Here is a 19,146-nt window from a genome sequence, read left to right as displayed (position 1 = left end):
CCTACTTAGTCCATGATTGGACAATATTTGTCAAATACAAACGAAAATGCTACAATGTCCATTTTCCAAAAATTTTCGAAACTAAACAAGGCCTAGAGCTACTTGTACATGTAATCATGTATTTACATCTACTTTCGTCCTAAAATAAATACACGTTTCATTTTCCAACGAGTTAAATTTTTTAAATGAGAGTTTTGTATTTGTTTGAACATATACTAAGGCCTAATTTCGATGCATATGTATCCACCTAAATTCATATGTATTGAATTAAATAGAAGTAAGATTTAAAGTAATTTTCACTTTAATCATCCTCAACACATGTAGATTGAAGTGGATAGACGTATATCCAAACAAAGCCTAAGTATATGTAAAATTAACATGCACCTAGTCGCACTTCTATAAGACATAGCGGATACATTCGTCTATTTACAGATCCTAATATGTGAGTCACTAATAATACCATTATAGCCTGCTATTTCTTTTCATATACAGTCAACGGCGAGTAGATCGGTGTTTTCATCATCATTCCCCCTCCTGGTCTCTCTCTAGAGCAACATCAACAAAATTTCTGTCCTAAGTGGTGGTGAATGAGGATCCATTTGATGCGGCACCTACTGCATTGACACCACGTGCGGAGAAGATGGCTAGCAAAACATAGAGCCTTTTCGTGTATGTATGCAAAACAATAATTAAAACTGGCTTTACTTGGAGAGCTTTGGCGTCAACCATACACAGCATGCGAATCCTAAGTTCATCGCCAAGCAATTGAGAGGAAGGAAGAATATTTATGATGGCACAATCACTAGTGAATCCCTAGAGACACTGGCAGATGTTTGAATGTTGTTACCGGTATCAAAAATCAAAGCTATGCGGCCAAGTCAAAAAAAAAAAAATCGACTCTAACTCGAGAACTGGGTGAACAGTTTAGCGCACTTAGTTCTGATCTTATCCATTAATTTTAATTTGCAGTTTGTTCATTTGAGTTTATACAGCCGAATCTATTAGCCATTATTTAGTAATATTTTTCTTTAATGGTACTTTAATTTTTGTCACGGTCCCAGCAGCTTCTTGATGTTGTCAGTGAAATTTGAAAAAAAAAAACGTTTTGCTCAAACATGAAGGCATTTCTTTGATGTGTCCGGCTATCCGAGTGACACAACAGGGAGCTTAGGGTGGCTTGCATGTTACGTACAGCAGAGACGCCACGTACAATGCGTACCATCGGTTGGTTGGAGAAAGGTGCAAATGCCTACTAGCAGACTAGGGTGTTGCCGGGTCGGGCATTAGTTACTTGGAGCAGTGGAACCGGAGGACGTGTCAGGTGAGTGTTTGTTGTGGCAGTGCAGGATAGATGCAAGGGCATAGCAGGCGCGTGTGCATGTGAACGAAGGCGAAGGAATGGTGCAACAGACGCCAGAGTGAGGAGCTCGGTCCTCGGTGTGTTGTGGAGGTTAAAACTTTTGCTTGCGAGGTTTGCCTCTCCGGATTTTTCTTCAAATCTAAGGCAATTATATACTCCTAATAATACTATAATCCAATCAGATTCTTTACAGCTTTGATGCACCATTAAGAAACGAACTACGGCTAAGTACGATACGGAGTACGGATCCTGTACACATGCCTTTGCATGAGCCGTGTCCGTGTGTTCACATCCCAGTCCTCGGCACCTGGTCGATGTTCCGTTTCCCGGTTCCCGCTGACCCGTGTGCTTCAATCACCAGCGTCGTCAAAAAAGGCCTCGCGGAGCCCCGCGGGCTGCTGGTGCGCGGTGGCGCCCGGTGGTGTGGTGTGGTGAAGGCGCAGCGCAGGCAGTGGAACGGAGGGCCCGCGGCGGCACCCCCCAACCTATCTGCGGACAGCGGACGACGCCACCACCACCACGCGGTGCAACGCGGGTGGCCGCACGGGGGAGAGGCCAGAGGGAGATCGCACTAACCCTGGGGGGAAGAACTGAACGGCCCTACTCGGCGCGGGCGCGGGTCCCTCCGCCCCCGACAAGCGCAAAAGTGGCCGCGCACGCCTGCGCGCTGCGTGGCCGGCTGGCCGCCCACCCCCGGCTGCCCGGGCCCGCCTGCTAGTGCGCGCGCGCGGGGGTGGGGACGGTCGGGTCGGGTGCGGTGGGAGTACTGGGACTGACTGGCAACTGCTCCCGCTCCTCCTCCTCCGTCCCGGCGGTCCGGCCTCCACTCCACCACCACCCTGCGGGCTGCTGCTCCCCGCGCCCGACGGGAGAGGCTGCCTGGGCCCTGGGCGCCTGGCCGCGGCCGCCGAACGAACGCGCGATGGGGAGGTGTGGTGGCCACTGGCCTGGTGGGGCGCATGATGGCCACGTACCATTATTGTCGGGCCGGCTGCCAACGGCGATCCATCCATCGAAATTCCTTTGCCGTGTCCCCATTCCATCCATTCACCTAGTACTACAAACAACTGCATCTCACAGCATCTGCATCATCCATCGTCCAGAGAGCCCCCCCCCCCCCCCCCCCGCACCACCTCTGGTCTGCAAGCTTCCGGTTCCGGCGTCCGTTAATCTACACTATCGATCCATCTGACCGGCCGCTCGCTTCGGAAAGCACGGCCTTGTGCTCTTCTACATAAATACTGTAGCATGTCCTCGGGGCCTCAGCTAGCGCGTGTGTACTGCAAAAGGCAGGGTCCGGAAAAGGACGATATGACACATCTGGGTAAAGACACGAAAATAAACCTCGCTTTGCTTTGCCCATGGATCATCATCTCGTCAGTTCATTCAAGTTCAGGCGCCCCCTTTCGTCTCTCTCTCTCTTTTCGCTGTCTTTTCTGGGAGCACGATTCCTTGCAGCCGCGCACGGCGCACGTCGTCGATCGTCTCGTCGCAGAAGGCGCCGACCGGAACAAACGCGACGCAAAGCGAGCAGTCGTCGTAATAATCAGCCGCGCCTGCGCTTCCGGACAAGTACGAGGGTCATCGAACGATTAAGCCTCTGCTTTTTGTCAAAAGCTAGGCAGTAGCTACGCCAGCAGACGAAACTGCGCACTTTTAATTTGGAGAATTAACGATCGCACGCAGGTTATCCTCGCTCGCTTTGAGACGGATTCGCCTGTCATCGCCTCGCCTGCATGCTGCGCTCAGTGCCACTGCCGCATAGTAATAGTATTATATGGGATGCATGCGTGAGGCCGGTTAGTCGCAAAGGTGGTGACTGGTGTGAAGGGAATAAAGCTGCCGCCGATTACGCGCTTGCTTTGGTGACTTGACCCCCGCTCCTGTTGAGAGGATAAGCTACATTTAAATTTAACCCCCCCCCCCGGCGACAATCATCTCGTTCCTTAATCATGACTTGTGCCGTCTATTTACGCAGGACGGTTCCCTTTTTGGAGTAGCTTGATGCATGGAGCCTAGGGCTAGGATATCTGTTAGGTCATCGATTAGTTAATACAGTAACTTAATAGCACATACTCCAGTATAATAACTCGCCACTTTGGCCGCGTTGAAAATTCCTCTACGTACGTGGCCCAAATACGTACTGCGGCCGTTCCGGTCCGGTCCCAACAACTCCCAATAACCCGATCGACCAAAATTCGAATAACTTTGCCTGGTTTGTTTAGCGTTTCGCGTCTGCGCAAGTCGCACCGTAAAGTAGATAGAATTGCACAGCGATCTTTTTGTCATTGTGGTGCTCGCAAGTCGCGGGTGCACTTTGCCATCAGGCATCAGCCATCATTTTTGCGTTGTTGCGTTTTTTGGATTAAGTGGATGGATTGAACGTGTGGTGAAAGCGCACCACGTTCGTCCCTGCCGTACGTACACCTGAGCCATACTCTCCCCTCCTCGCGTGGACGGCAAAAGGGCATCGCAGTGTGCTCCGCTCCGGCGCGGCAACGTAAACAACAGCAACCGACAAGGCTGGCCAACTTTCCTGCCCACCCGCGACACAATACGCGAGAGATCGAATTGATGGCGGCGTACATCATCTTGCCCTTGGTAAAAAACAACGACGAACTGCTACGGCGCTGTAGTAGTATACTGGCCGCCGCCCGCCCGCCGGAGGGAGCAGCCGGCAGTGCCCCCCGACACCGCTGCAAGGCTGCTGCGACCGCAAGAAAGCCATGCATGGCAGCAGGACAGGAGGGAATGGATCATGCATGCATGGCGCGGTGGCGCGGCGCAAAGGTCCGGCAGGGCATGCACTGAATTCCACTATGCCGGGGCCAGAGGGGGGATCGGACCACATCGTCTCGTCGGCCGGAGAGCCCAAGCGCTGACATCTTTACGAATTCAATGAAGCCTGCTGCCACGCGAGCGAAAAGCTTCTCGTCCTCTGTGTGTGTGTGTGTGTGGTGGTAGTACAAGTAGCCAACCCTAGGACGGCTTTCTAGGAGTAGGGTCTAGCGCCGGCGCAGTGCAGTGCAGGCTATCATCGCGCCACGACCGAGCGCGGAGCCGTCGATAGGGGTGGGGGGCTACTCTGGCTACGCGACGCAACTGTAGGCGTGTCGCTGTGCGCCTGTGTCTGCGGAGTGCGGACCTGTCGCAGGCGTGCATACGTGGTACTGTACTGTGCTTATTTGAGGGTTCAGGCGCGTGCATGTGATGCCCCAAGGCTAGACGACAACAGTACGTGCAGCAACTCTGGCCTAGGACCACGGTCGCTAGAGGGTTTTTAGGGGCGCCGGCTGGTCCAACTCCTGCATCATATCAAGAGCGTAGGAGTACGCAGCAGGCCGGGTTAGCATGGACTGATGTACCTGGCATGATTATTCAGATATAACCAAATCAGCTTACATATATTTCATCATAAATTAGTACGTAGACATATATAGTTGGTACACAGCTGTTTCCAAATTTGTTAATTTTCGTAATAATTTTGATCAAACATAGTCATAGAGCCTTGCATTTATTTACAGCACTACGGCTGCACTTGTTAAGGAACGTTTGGCTTCACAAGCCGCTTTGCGAGCAGATTCAGCCAAAACACTCCCACACCGCTCATCTTCAACACTGAAGCTTCGATTTTTGCGCTGAGAGAGCGAGCAGAGAGAAAATGAAGAAGAAATAAACCTCGCTTAGACTGTCTCCAACAGTGTGAGCCCATACCAACGACACATTTATCAATTTGAGTCAAGCACAGTAAAAGGGTGTGAGACCCATAACTTTTCCTCTTCAACAACAGACGCAACAGATATCCTTCCTCCTCTCACGAGCGCTGAGCTCGGACTCTGTCGCCGCCTCCTCCTCCTCTATTCCCTTCCTATCGCAGCCTTTCCCTGGAGCAGATCCACGCCGGCCTTCCTCTCCACCTCCCCTCGGCGGAGCTCCCCGTCTCGGGTCCGTCGTGGTCGCGCCAGCAGCTCCTTGTCGTGGGCCCATCATTGTCGATGGTGCAAATTTAGGTCGAGGAGAGAGAGCGACGCAATTTTGGGTTACCTCTCACCTCCGGCGCAAAATGGGTGCTTGCATTGCGTTGTCTGTTGGAGGACATTTTTTCACCGTACACTAGGTATTTTAGGTATGCGTAGCCTTTTAGGTTCCTTGTTGGAGACAGTCTTAGCCTCACTCTCTCTGCCTTGGGTGGGGTCCCATTGTATTCCGCCGGCTGTGCGAGCCACCGGAACGTGGCAACGCGCTAGACATCAAGCCTCACATGGGCATAGAGCCGGTACTCATTCGTGGACACACCATCTCTCATGCATCCTAATCTCTCTAGAGTCGTCTTAATGTCGTTGATTTTTTCATCTGCTTTCAAAGTATATGGATTTGTACCACAATCGACTCCTACAAAATACCCATTTAGATTTTGACTCTCAGCTATAGTTGATGTACGAAGTAGAAGTGAAGCTATCACATGTTAAGGTTACGGATGAGGGGGTGGGGGTAGGATGGAGATGAAAATTAGGTGTGGATATTATACGGTCGGTGGTATCGCAGGGAGAACGTGAAAACCGGTTAGTTAACACAAAAAATTCTCTTTTAGTGGCTTTAACTCCGGCCAATGATTACTTTGGGGGAAAAAATCCATCAATGACCATATGTACTATTAGGCTTTTATTTCCCTCTCGCCTTTATCTCACGTCAATCAATGAATATAAGCCGTCGAACCTTTGGCAACGAGCGGTGGTTTTGCCATATCCAGGTCGGTCGGAGCGAGTGCCGGCCGCTTCTGACTTAAAACTTGCGGCTTGTAGCCTAGTGCATGCCCAAGTCAACCTATTTACAGGCGTTTTCTCGTGTGGGACAAACGTGAGGTTCGGCTGTCTTGTTTGTGCGCTTTGTTAGGTCGGGAGAGGAGACGGTGTGAGTCGTCACTCGGTGGAATGGACCACAGGACCAGGTAGGCTGCTGTGCTGCTCGCCACCATCCTGCGATTCCTTGCCACAAAAGGAGAAATCGTCCAAACGCATAGATTTCGGTCGAAGACGTCCTCCCAAGCCGTTTTTTTTTTCCCCACTGGTCGGTGCCCATGCTAGCTCTCTGTGAGTGTTTTCGTCTCGCTTTTAGAATTAGCAACACTATTAGCTCTCTGAGATAAACGTCGTCGCCAGAACTGGAAGAAATCAACCGCCGCGCCTAGAATGACTACTCGTCGACGGTGAGGCGTGTCGTGTTGAGGGATCGGCAGCGTCTGCTCCTCGGTTTCACTCTCACTTTCACCGCGTACGACACCAGCCCCCGTCCCGTCGTTCACGTTCGCGGCGGTCGACGTCGAGGACTCGAGGGCGGGTGGATCCGGCCGGCGGCGAAATCCGAGGAGGGTCCCAGGTGTTGTCTAATCCCGCGGCACCTCGACGTGAGGTGCACGCTTCCACCTCCCTCCCCTGCGCTGCGCTAGTGGATTCTCGCATCACCACCCCCGCGCGACTCCGCTTTCACCTCAGCAGCCTGTTCTGTCAGGCAGGCCAACTGCCACTTTCACCTCCCGTTTTTTTTTTTCGTAGTCATCGCTCCCTCCATCACTGTTGTCAGCTAGGAGTTCTGTGTTTCTTCCGTGCTCTCTGGGGCTGTCTGTTGCGGTTTGGGGCGTTGCAAGGCTTCAACAGCGAGAAAGGACAAGAGTGGTTGCTTTGCCCTAGCTGCTGGGAAAATGGTGGTTGGTCAAACGTGACCCTCGGCCAAGAGGTCAAGCAGGTCTAAACAAAGGTCAATCAACTTCACCCAAGTTGCCCAAATTTTCTACTGGTTCCGAAAACTGCAGATAAACATGCGTAGTTACAGGGGGGCTGAGAGAGGGAGACAATGGAATCATGGAAAGTTGTACAGAGGCGGATCGAATCTTAGGCCTTGTTCAGTTCGCAAAAAGTTGTGAAAACGGCACTGTAGCACTTTCGTTTTTATTTGACAAACATTGTCCAATTATAGAGTAACTAGGCTCAAAAGATTCATCTCGCGGTTTACAGATGAACTGTGCAAATAGTTTTTGTTTTTATGTATATTTAATGCTCCATGCATGTGCCGCAAGATTCGATGTGACGGAGAATCTTGAAAAATTTTGCGAACTAAACAAGGCCTTAACTCTCTCATGGGCTGATTGACCGACCGACTGACGGCTGGAACAAGGATGTCCAAAGGTCAAAAGCGTGCTCCAGCGAGACAGCCAGAGGTGGCGATCCTCGATGGCTCTGAAAATATTCAGCGAATCGCTTCGATCGACCGAGGCCTCGTTTAGTTGCGAAAAGTGAAAAGTTTCCGCTACCGTAGTACTTTCGTTTGTTTGTGACAAATATTTTTCAATCATGGACTAACTAGGATAAAAAAATTCGTCTCCTGATTTACAGCTAAACTGTGTAATTAGTTTTTGTTTTCGTCTATATTTAATGTTTCATGCTTATGTCATAAGATTCGATGTGATGGTAAATCTTTAAAACGAGGTCCATATGTCAATCTCTGGATTGCAGGCGAACATTGACAGCACAAGCGCTACTGTGTTCTCTCCGCGCATGCATGCGGGTCTAGTTCACTCTCAAAACCAAAAAGTTTTTAAGATTTCCTGTCACATCGAATCTTTCAACACATGCATGGAACATTAAATATAGTCGAAAATAAAAACTAATTACATAATTTACCTGTAAATCACGAGACAAATCTTTTGATTCTAGTTAGTCCATAATTGGATAATATTTGTCACAAACAAACGAAAGTGCTACAGTAGCAAAATTCAAAATCTTTTCGCATCTAAACAAGACCGAACAGAAAAAGGACACCAGAGCCAAAGCAAACACCTGCAGCAACAAGCTTCCGATCGAGGACGAGCTTCGGAAATACTATGGCCAAAACACTGTCGCAACCCAGCTGCTCCAAAAGCTTTCGGCTGTCGAATCAGGAAGAACACATATATATCTGCTTTGGAATACGTGCCACAAAGTGTTTGAACATACTTTAAACCCAAAAAGGGCTACTGATGGTACTCGATCACTCCTTAATTACCGTTGTACTACTAAAAGACACGTGTTTGAAATAACAAAGCATGCGCTCGAGGCCTTTTCGTTCATCTTTGTCCAAAGCATGCATGTCTTTTGAACTCTGAAAGCATGCCGGCCGTAGCTGAAGCGGTTTTTATTTCTAGCAAAGCGCAACGCGACACCACCGAAAATCTTGAGATCGAACGTGGTACTGGTACGGAAGCAAGTACTGCCAAAATCTAGTGAACTTTCTTGGCTCAAAAAAAAGCTCGTAAAAGGCTTTTCCTATGGTATGTGGTTGATGTTGCTGGGGAAGTTATTTGGTAGTTTGAGCAAAAGATGTAGGAGAAGGCATGGTGTATCATCATTTTACTTGCTTTATATGCTATGATCCTCCCTTTGCAACTCCTCGTCTTTTTGGAAGGATGATGGAGTGACGCAATTTCGCGTGTCGCGCATTCCACTTGTAAAAGCTAGAGAACCGACGAGTTGGTTGATGCATGACCCCAGGCTCGCTACGGTAGCTTCGTGGGCACGTTACGCTGCATCGCCTCCTTTTGGTCGGGACAAATAGATGTAAGCAGACTTGCACTGCCAAAAAGCCATTGTGCGTGCCTGCGTGGTCTCATCGATCTGTATCACACGATAAAAATCCTTCTAACGTTCAGACGCAAACGGTTCAGATAACGTACTGCGGCTGCAAAGGACAAGGTAAAAACCCAGCAAACGCTCCTTCTAACCGCATCGATCAGGCATACTTCTCTGTTTAATAATGCTAAAAAAAGTCAGATTAAACAAGCATTGCACCAATGAAATATAGACAGGTAGATGTCCAAGAGGATTTTTCTCGACATTGCAAGCATACGCAGCTTCCTTTTGGATTCCCCTATCAAAGAAAAGGCGTTTCCCTATTTTATTTTAACCTTTATTACCGTTGGTGGAATGGCAAGAAATTTGGCCGAAACTGAGACAGGCGAGTTCCAACACGAGTCTCCGAGTGTCACCTTCATCTCCTCCTCATTCCTCACCATCTCCACTACTCATGTTATTTTATAGTTAAACTTGGTCCTGAGGAGCATCAGAAAAGAATGACACACACAGCCGGCGTGCGCAGCCCTGCGAGAGCTAGGTCAAATCAAATCGCGCTCGCATATCTGGCTCACCTAACACGCATACCCAATGGCATAATCCATCATTACAAGCACTCATAACCTCCTCCTGTAATCAGCTCTCATAACATGGATGCATATGAACAGGCATGTGTTATCCCAACCCAAGTCTCTTCTAGTATAGCTAGGCCAGCAGCTAGCTGCTCTCTAGCTGATCGGCGATCCTATCGATCGATCTGTGTGGATCGATGCAGTTACACCAACTTGTGATTTGACCCAGGGGCGCGCGGCAGACAACGTTACTAGCTACCTTGCATTATATATGTACTACACATGCATGTGATCGACCCATTGATCTTGCAACTAGCAAATAAAGCTAGCTTGTTATCAAGTTATTGGAAAGTTTTAGTTGTCCAAAACCAAAAAAGAGCAGCATGTGGGAATGAAGCAGCTAGCTGTTACATTAGTTTATCGTTCAGCAGGATTTCTTTTTTTTTTTTCTCTTGTAAAGGCTAAAGCTGTTGTTGATGCATGATGGACAAAATAATTCCAACCTCTCGTGTTTGCGAAGGCGCAGCCAAATGAGAAAAACCAAACGAGCCATCACTGTCGCCGGGTGTACACATCAAGCCCAAAATCTTAGTGGAGGGTGGGGGCACCGTCATCCACGAGGCAGCGACCTATGGGATCATGCATACTGCTGCTTGCTTTCCAGTGTGTGAAATAATGATAGATCATACTGCTGCTAGCTAACAAAACAAAATTAAAAACTCCATTTAAAAGTCCATGCACGCCAACCATGCACAGTGGCAGAGAGACGTACGTTCGAAGCATGTATAGTAGTACCAGGCCAGACAGATCAATCATCAATATAATGGCCTCTATATCTATATATATATGCAGATATACATACAACTGATGGTACAGTGTGCAGCTAGCTACCATGCATATCTATTGTACAGATAAAAATGAAGTGATTTTGGACTACATGAGGATGATGACTAGAATGGGGTATGCTGTAGTTGTCTTCCTTCCACACAGAGTGCAAAGTGAAGCATGACCTAAAGAGGTCAAGAACGATGTTGACATTCTTTCAGTAGGTCCAAAGACTCACATGCACAGCTCCAGCTCGAAACCTCCAACTCCAGAAGCGGCCGGGGGCCGGGGGGCCATGAACACCCAATATGTCACTGTCCACAGGCCCCCCCCGTCTACAAGTCAAGGGCCCTGAATGAGTGCGTAACCACAGGCCATCCGCTCAATCCATCCCGGAGAGTTGGATCAAAGGAGAACCGACCGAGGGCCCTATTTTAACAGTGGCTCAGTTGTAAAGCACATATCAGCAACTGTAAACCCCGTTTTGAACAAGAAAATTTCACATGATTCGGATGCGAACATACACTGACTAGGGTCTTCTTCAGTTGGCAATTTTTTTTTTGGTTTCGGGTACTATAGCATTTTCATTTGTATTTGACAAATATTATTCAATCATAGACTAACTAGACTTAAAAGATCTGTCTCACAAATTACAGATGAACTGTGCAATTAGTTTTTATTTTTATCTATATTTAATGCTCTATGTATGCGTCTAAAGATGATGTGATGGAAAATCTTGAAAACAATTTGATATTTTTTTGGAACTAAACAAGGCCTAGAGCACATAATGAGTACGGACAAAGTTGTTAGCATCTTCGTATATCAGATCTAGGTTTGGAATGAAGCAGGTTGGGTGGAGGACCATTGCATACTACTGTGTCTACGGTTGACTTTAGGGCAGATAATTGTGATGTGGACGAGACAGGAAGACGACTCTGTAGTCGGGTGCCCTGACGAAGAAGTCATGCATCAGGACAACTGCAGGTGGGGGTCTCGTTCGTACCATCGTCCCCTGTTGAAATGCCGGTCAGCAGCCTAACCGAGAGTCAAGAGCCCAATTCCTGAATGTTAACTGTTAACCGACATGGCATATGCAATGGCCATGTATGTGTTCGGACGGAGAGACCCACTATCACTACCTACAGCACCTTTCAGAACGATTGCTGCTAATTTGTTGGTGGGCATGATTCAGACCGTGGTAGCACCTACTATCAACTGGAGCAGTAATTAAAGTGACCCGTACAAATAGCATTATAGCGCACGGGTTGTTTAGGTCCCCTTGCGGGAATTTTCCCCGAATCTTGTGTTTTTCACATGAAATTGAACTCATTCCGATAAAATTCCTATATCGATCTTTTGTCAAAGAAATACTCCTATATTAATCCTGTAAAAAACTGCGTTCCAAAGAAGCTTGTTTCATAGTAGTAACATTTATTTTATTTGGGAGTTATATGTATGAGTGTAATTGTCCTCCCTCCTCGCATCCCATCTACATTCATTTTCACGACTTCGTATATCTATCTTCAAATAATTCCTTGTTTAAAACTATTTCGTCTTCCTATTATTCTTGCCTCTCCTCTCCTCTCCTATCCTTTGTGCGAGTTATATCCGAGACCAAATGCAAATCAAGGTATCCACTAGTATAGAATTTTTTTTTGTTGACACCTTAGATTATTTTTCTACAAGCGACCCGTAATGTATAAACGCCGGTAGAAATAGAATTATTGGGCCTTGGCTTTGAAACGCGTGTGAACACATTTTTATTGATGTTTTTTAAGCCTATGACACCAGTAGAAATTATGTATTTATACTAGCGGTTGCCGTTAGTGTAAGATTTACACTAACGATAGTCTTAAGAGAACCATTAGTGTAAATACATGATTTTTACTAATGATTTTCTTAACCTGACACCAGTACAAATAATTTGACGGAGAAATGATCTATACCAAAATCGTAATACTAAAATACATTGCATGACCATGGGAGAGGTTGGCTGCTAGATCTCTTTTAGATTAAAAAAATGCTTGTTTTTGGTCAACTGACAAATTCTAGAAAATGCTTTACACTGGTGGTTTGAGTAAGATCAATTTACACCGGTGACGTTCTGCCTAAGATCAATTTACACTGGTGACATTCTTAAGAATACTGCTAGTATAAATATTCATATTGAGACCTTTTACAATAGTTGGAATCGCTTCCAATCGCTTCTCATCGCCCCAGCTAAATATCATTTTTTTCTTGATTTAATTCGTCCGAGAGCAATTTAGTCATTTCGCATAGGGCTCTCACTCCACCACCCCACGCCCGAACTCGCCGGTCTCCCAAATCGCACGCAGCTCGCGTGTTTGGCTGGCGCCGCCGCAGCCCTGCCGTCGTCCTCGCACAACGCCGCACTGCCCTCGCCCTCGCCCCACAGCGACGCCCTGCCCTCACCTTCAAGTGTTGTTGGCATACTTATATGTTGACACTGGACAGCATGACAAGCTAGCGCAGCTCTTAGTAGATCGATGTATGCTCAATTGAACGATGTATGCTGGAAGTGGCGAAGCTACATTCAGCTTGCCTGGTGCTAATGCACCACGGTAAGAAAAAAATTTCCACTAGCTAGACAAATTTTCACCATGTATTTCTACTAAACTATGAATGTCTCCTTAGCTGTGCACCACCATGAATTTAGACCTGGCTTCGCCACTGTATGCTGGCAAATGGCAATCGTTGCTGACAATTGAACAACAAATGGCAGAGCGTGGCAAGGCAGGCAAGGAAGGAAGCATACGGCCTCATCGGAGATGATGCAGAGCTCAACGACGACTACAATGACCCCGAGTCGCTCGCCGCCGCCGGCTTCTCCAGCGCCACCACGGCCACATTCAGATCCAGCTCCATCTCCGTCGTCTAGCTTCCAACGACTTGCAAATAAACGAGCCGAAAGTCTGGCCGGCGACGACCGATCCCCAATGCGCCGGTTGCTGCTCCTGCGTCCCGGCTCCCTGCATGACTCCTCGGCTAGTGTTTGGAGGAGGGCACCGGCGTACATCTGCGAGGAAGGAGCCGCTCGAGCCGTCGAGGTGGATGACCCGCCCAGCGAAGCCCCGCCGCGGCAGCGTCGCCGCCGGATCTACATGCTCCCTCGACTCGCCCTTGCACGCTGCCATAGCTGCCCTCGTCCTTGCCTTCCCTCTCTCACGCTGCCGCAGCCGTGCGTCGACCGCCGCCCATGGGTTAGGTGATTGGAACCCTAGAACGAGTTTTCTTTTTTAATTAAAAAAACATTTTCATCTAGTACTTCAATTAGTACTCAATTTTTTTTGCAATTATGCATTTACCCTTTTACCCTTCACCAAAAAAATACGAAAAAGGAATTACCATTTCTTTATTTGGGGTCCTAATCCCCCTCAATTTCGAAGGCGATGAGAGACGACGTGATGCATATGGCCCACCGACCATAGACACACCTATCGCCTCCCATCGCCTTACTGTCATCGCCTTCCATCGCTTCCCATGTTCTGGGCCCACCGACCATAGACACGTAAATCGCTTTTCATCGCCTCTCCAACCATTATAAAAATATTCATATTTACATAGGCGGTTCTTAAGTAACATCTATAAAAAGGACTGATTTTCACAGCCTCTCACGACAAACATTGTCTCTATCTGCATAAAATGTCTCAGGTGGGATTCTGACCTCGAACATTGTTTGGCCATTCTCATAGCTCCGCATATTTGTCGTCGATTCTTGGACCTCTTCTCTATTCTCCATTAGAACTTTGCCATGCCTGTACTAGTATGCAATAGGTGTTTCTTCCTTTCTCAAATACGGAGTAATACGTAATTCCTCTGTTAAGGTCAACTCTTTGGCATATTTCTACCTTACTGTGATTTTTTTTTGGGTATGTACATGGCTTTTTATTTATTGGATTATTTCCTGATTTACTGTTCGTAGTTCGATGCTATCGGAGCGGGCTCGGGCATTCTTAAGTTTTTCAATAAGGCGAGCTTTTCTTCAGTTGCTAACTGTCCCCTGCTGACTTGCCTCTTTCGTTAGAATGATGGTTTCTATGCGTAGTTTAAATATGATTTTTTTTAGCAATGTTTATATATGATTTGATAGGTACAGAAACTATGTCATGATATCTGGGCTGGGTTTTTCCTAAGGCCCATATCCGAGTAGAGGTCCACATATGAATATATATATACTAGTAGGAAACGCGCGCCCCTGCGCGCGTCCAGGAAAGGCTGCAGATAGAGCGACCATTCATTTTATGTCCGATACATGCTAGGCTTTCTTGAACATATAGGAGCAATATAGGGTGGTTGTCGGCTCTTATATTACAGAACATAATTAGATTGTTGGGGTGGTTGTGACCATTGATCCGACATTGTTTGCCTAAAATATTACATACACGTTGTTGGTCTGAGATAGACGCTATTGGTTCTAAGTCACTAAGGATGATTGTAGGTATATTAGCCTAAATATTACATAGTCAACAGGCTCCTATTGAAGTAGTCTTTGCTAGTTGTACTATGTTGTTGCTGCGTTTCATCAACTGCGGGGTTCGACGTTGACTATTGTGTGAAGGAGCAGAGGTGGTTGTGTGTCTGCGACATGAACCTGCGGTCGAATGAACTGAGTTATGGATTGAACAAATCAAACAATGTTAGTCACTCATAATAGTTCACGAGCATAATATATAAGTTTACGGGCCCGAGGTCTGTAGAGTGCGACAGGTTAACTAAATTAGCAATGTATTGTTTTATCAGGCATTTATTAATGAGTTTTATTTGATGAGTATGGTGTAGTAAGTGTAGGCTAAGGGGGGTCAGTTAGTTACATAGCCTGAGTAATTAATTATCTTTAAGTTAGGAAAATAGAATCTCTGAACCTAATGAGTTGTGGATATATAAACTGAGTTTGAGAGCTAAAGCAACATAACAAAGTTATCGACATAGTAGCTGAAGTATGTAGTGTTCACCTTTTGTTAGTCGTTTGGAATTGCTTGTCAGGGAAAACAAGAATCAGGAAATTGGGCAGTTCTGCAGCAGTGACAAAGACGAACACACCAGAAACAATCATGGTCCTGCAGAAAATTATACGCAAATAAAATGAATATAGCCATGTTAAACCGAGGCATGTCTGCATACAAAGACTACACATATACAATATGGAGGAGTATATAGTTTCAGTTATATGCATTTAAGACATCATTCAGGAACTCAGTGGCAGACTTATGTACAGAAGCCCAGAATAAGACTGATTAGAATAAAATAACCAAATTCTAATAAGGCAGTGGACTTTCGTTGCATATTTTATCAAATCATATTAATATAGAGTAGCAGATAATAATCTGAACCAATAGTTCAGTCTAAATTAATTAAGGATGCCTCTAAGCCTAGAAAAATTGAGCATGAGCATTGAATCAGGTGTCAGAAATATAGCAATATAATATAAAATGGAAAATTCCAGAAGCTTCATAATTCAAAGGCGACACTATACCTTACATGTAGAAACCTAATTAGCTAGTGACCTCAATATAACGTGAAATGGAAATCCAAAAGCTTCATAATCCAAAGGGACACTATACCTTACAGGTACAAACCAAAATAGCTAGTGACGTCCTAATTTTCATTTGTGGAGCATTTGATAAAGCATTTTGAAACATCAGTTTGCAGCAAGGTCTGTCCGTGGTTTATAATCTGTAGACGAAATGCGATAGGGGGAAAGGTAAGGATGCTCTGATAAGTTATTTATAGGATCGATATAGGGTTAGATCATAAAAATTGAAAATAGCTGAGTAGTGCCCCAGAGTACTTTTAGACAGCAGTAAAATATGGAACTCATTGCAACAACTACATGTCTGCATCAAAGATACTTATACCAGTGTGGCCTATGACGAAAAGATACTTATACCACAAATAAAGCACGTGAACCATAGTGATTCAAAATCGATTTAGACATATACGAAACCTGATAGACCTGCGACGGACAAAACATAGAAAAATGCAGAGGTAGAAATCTTTAACATGTAAGGACAAATTTTTCAGGCATCATGACCCTGCAAGATGCTTCTTATTTGTCATCTGAACATATGTTTTAGTTTTGGAGACATGCTAAGAACCCATTGACGAAACCTTATTAATGTAAAGTGTATAACTGATCTAAAGTTATCTAGAATTATCTCGAGAACAAAATAAGTAGGCCAGAACAAAGCACAAATCACTGAGAAATAGTAGATGGACCTGACAGTATGATGTGGTATCCTATAAGGCTAGAACAAGAACTATTATAGACACAAAGACAAGGAAGAGAATCAGTTGTTCATAATGATTTTTTAATTTACCTGTACGCCGTGCATCCTGCATACCCTGCCTCCTAAGCATCCTGCATATCCTACGTCCTGCTGTATAAATATCATGAGGTTTATGCAGGTAACAAAATCAAAGATGAGGCAACATGTACTTTTGTCTTTGAAATAAAGAAAATAAAAGAACAGAGTTCAGTCATATGCTCTTTTGCACGTAGAAAGCAACATGGACGGACAACTATAATTCTGAAATATACCCTATTTGAATCAGAGCATGTCAACAGTATCATTGAACTGCTGGGAATGCTGTTAGAGTCCAAGATATAAACAACTATTAGAGTTAAAGCACCTAGTAAATGTGTGGTGAACCATTTAGGGAGTAAGAGTATGTAAATTCAGTACAGAAGCTAAGAAATAAATAACTGAATGTGTCTTTTGTAAAATAGTCTGACTATAAGCATGACACATATGAGACGAAGGTGGTGCACCGGTAATAGACATCTACTCCTACACGTACTGGAAGAGAACATATATAGCAACAAAGTATGAAAACATACTGAGCATATTATCATCCATCGGGTGGTAAAATCCTAATCTATGATGGGAAAAGAGGAACACAGGTAGAAAATAACTAAAATGAAGCAAAATCCTAATGTATGATGTTGCTCTTGATTGGAAAAGTAAGTCCAAAAAACTGAATCTGCAATGTTACCACATTTGATAGATTTTGCTCGTCCTGCAGAATTGCAAATCGAATCAAATTAGAGAATGGTAGCATAGACTCGTCCAAGCATCGTCAAATTTTTTACTCCTTGCAAGAGCCAAAAAAATGCTTACATTAGTAAATACATCAGTAGCGAAAACTTTTTTTTGCTAGCGGCATTAAATCTGCAGTAGCTTCAGTTAGGAATTCACAAACACTAAACAATAGCACATTGTAAGACGATTTCATACAAGAGGCATCTATTTTCATCCTGAACATGGTCACATAGCAGCCATATGCAATCAGATACATTAAATTTTCAATTCAATCCTGACTGTTCGCAAATTCTCCAATGCAATCTTTTCTCACCATGTATAGCTCTTTTAACAGAGTAATGATTGTTTCTAAATCAATTTGACTTGATGGCTGTAGGATGAACTTACCAGTTCCCAAACATCTTACTGACTATCGTTGAAATGTCCTAGATCATCCTTGCGAGTTTAGCTCCATCTCCAAATCTGGGTTTACCTGCAACTGAAGCCGCAAACATAGAAAGGGTAGAATAAATAGGCATGAATATAGAAACCCTAGAGTATAAGCCATGGAAATATGAGGAGCCACAGAAAATGAGAGGTTGAGGAAAGCTAGGGTCTGGGTGCTCGGCTTCACACAAAAAGCAAAGAAGAGAAGGGGTGGGCGTACTTGGTGGGTGCCGGTGGCGCCACAGCGCGGGGGAGCCCGTGGGGACGACGGCCGCTGCTGCCGTCGCGGGGGGCGCGGCCACCGGTTGCGGCCGCCGAGCGGAGCCACACTCATGGCCGGCGAAGAAGAGCAGCTAGGGTTTCACCGAGCATACGCGAGGCGGGCGCAGAGGCAGCACCAAGGGGAAGCCGCGCCGTGTGGCACCGCCGGGGCCTGGTCGCGTCGCTCCATGGCCGGGGACGGGGACACCCACCGTAGGGGCGCTGCATCCCAAGGTCATCATCACCGCCGCTTGCGTGGGGGAGAGAGGGAGCCGCGGCTCGCTTCGGGAGGGAGCGACCGGGCGGGCATCGCCGGTGCACCGCCCGTGCGACGCGTGCGGTGGGGGAGGGAAGAATGGAGGTAAAGCTGCCGTCGCCCTGCCTGCACAAGGAGAGAGGGAAGGAGAAGAGCGAGAGCGGACCGGCATTATTTCGAGAGGGATCGAGAAAGAGGACGGGAGGGGTGACGGATTGGGTCGGGGAACTGTTTTTCTCTAGCACTAATTAGAAGTAGACACGTGGAGGTAAACAGTTGCCTATGTTTGGGTAAATCCGGACCATCAAACTGAGAATCAGATGGCTGTTATTTTTTTGGCAACGTGGACCAGCTACCTGCGCAGCCCCGCGTTCCGCTTTGTAGGGTTATATTAATTATATTATATTATTATATATATATATAATATAATATAATAAATATTAAATATAAATATAAATATATATATATATATATACAGAGAGAGAGTATATTTAGTAGCCAGCTACAAAATAAGTTGTTCTGTAGCCACCTCCATTTACGATAATTTTATATACTAATTTACGATAATATCAATACATATTTACAATAGTTGGGTTACTATAACACATAGAGATATTTACCATAACGTTATAATAAACCACTTAGTATATAGTTACTATAATCTCCTAAATTAATATAATAAGTATCGTAACTTAAAGTGGCCACAGAATAAGTTATTTTGTAGCCAGCTACATTCTGTGACCACTTTGAGTTACGATACTTATTATATAAGCTATCTATCTAG

General features: G+C 45.8%; 1 long non-coding RNA gene across 4 annotated transcripts; it reads right to left on the bottom strand.

The window, feature by feature from the left end:
- LOC110434953 lies at positions 14,636-18,695 on the bottom strand. 4 transcript variants are annotated; one of them, XR_002452553.1, is made up of 5 exons: positions 18,066-18,695; positions 16,697-17,897; positions 15,941-16,052; positions 15,332-15,436; positions 14,636-14,970 (listed from the first exon to the last, which is right to left on the bottom strand). It is a non-coding gene; the product is annotated as an uncharacterized LOC110434953 (long non-coding RNA). The 4 variants fall into 4 exon arrangements; XR_002452555.1 differs by lacking the exon at positions 15,941-16,052 and having other exon boundaries at positions 16,697-17,396; positions 17,498-17,897; positions 18,066-18,692; XR_002452554.1 differs by lacking the exon at positions 15,941-16,052 and having other exon boundaries at positions 16,697-17,471; positions 17,807-17,897; positions 18,066-18,689.

This window comes from Sorghum bicolor, chromosome 4 (genome assembly GCF_000003195.3).
Source record: "Sorghum bicolor cultivar BTx623 chromosome 4, Sorghum_bicolor_NCBIv3, whole genome shotgun sequence".
NCBI lineage: Eukaryota > Viridiplantae > Streptophyta > Magnoliopsida > Poales > Poaceae > Sorghum > Sorghum bicolor.
Note: the sequence above shows the minus strand (reverse complement) of the source record. Positions and strands in the feature narration are given on the sequence as shown.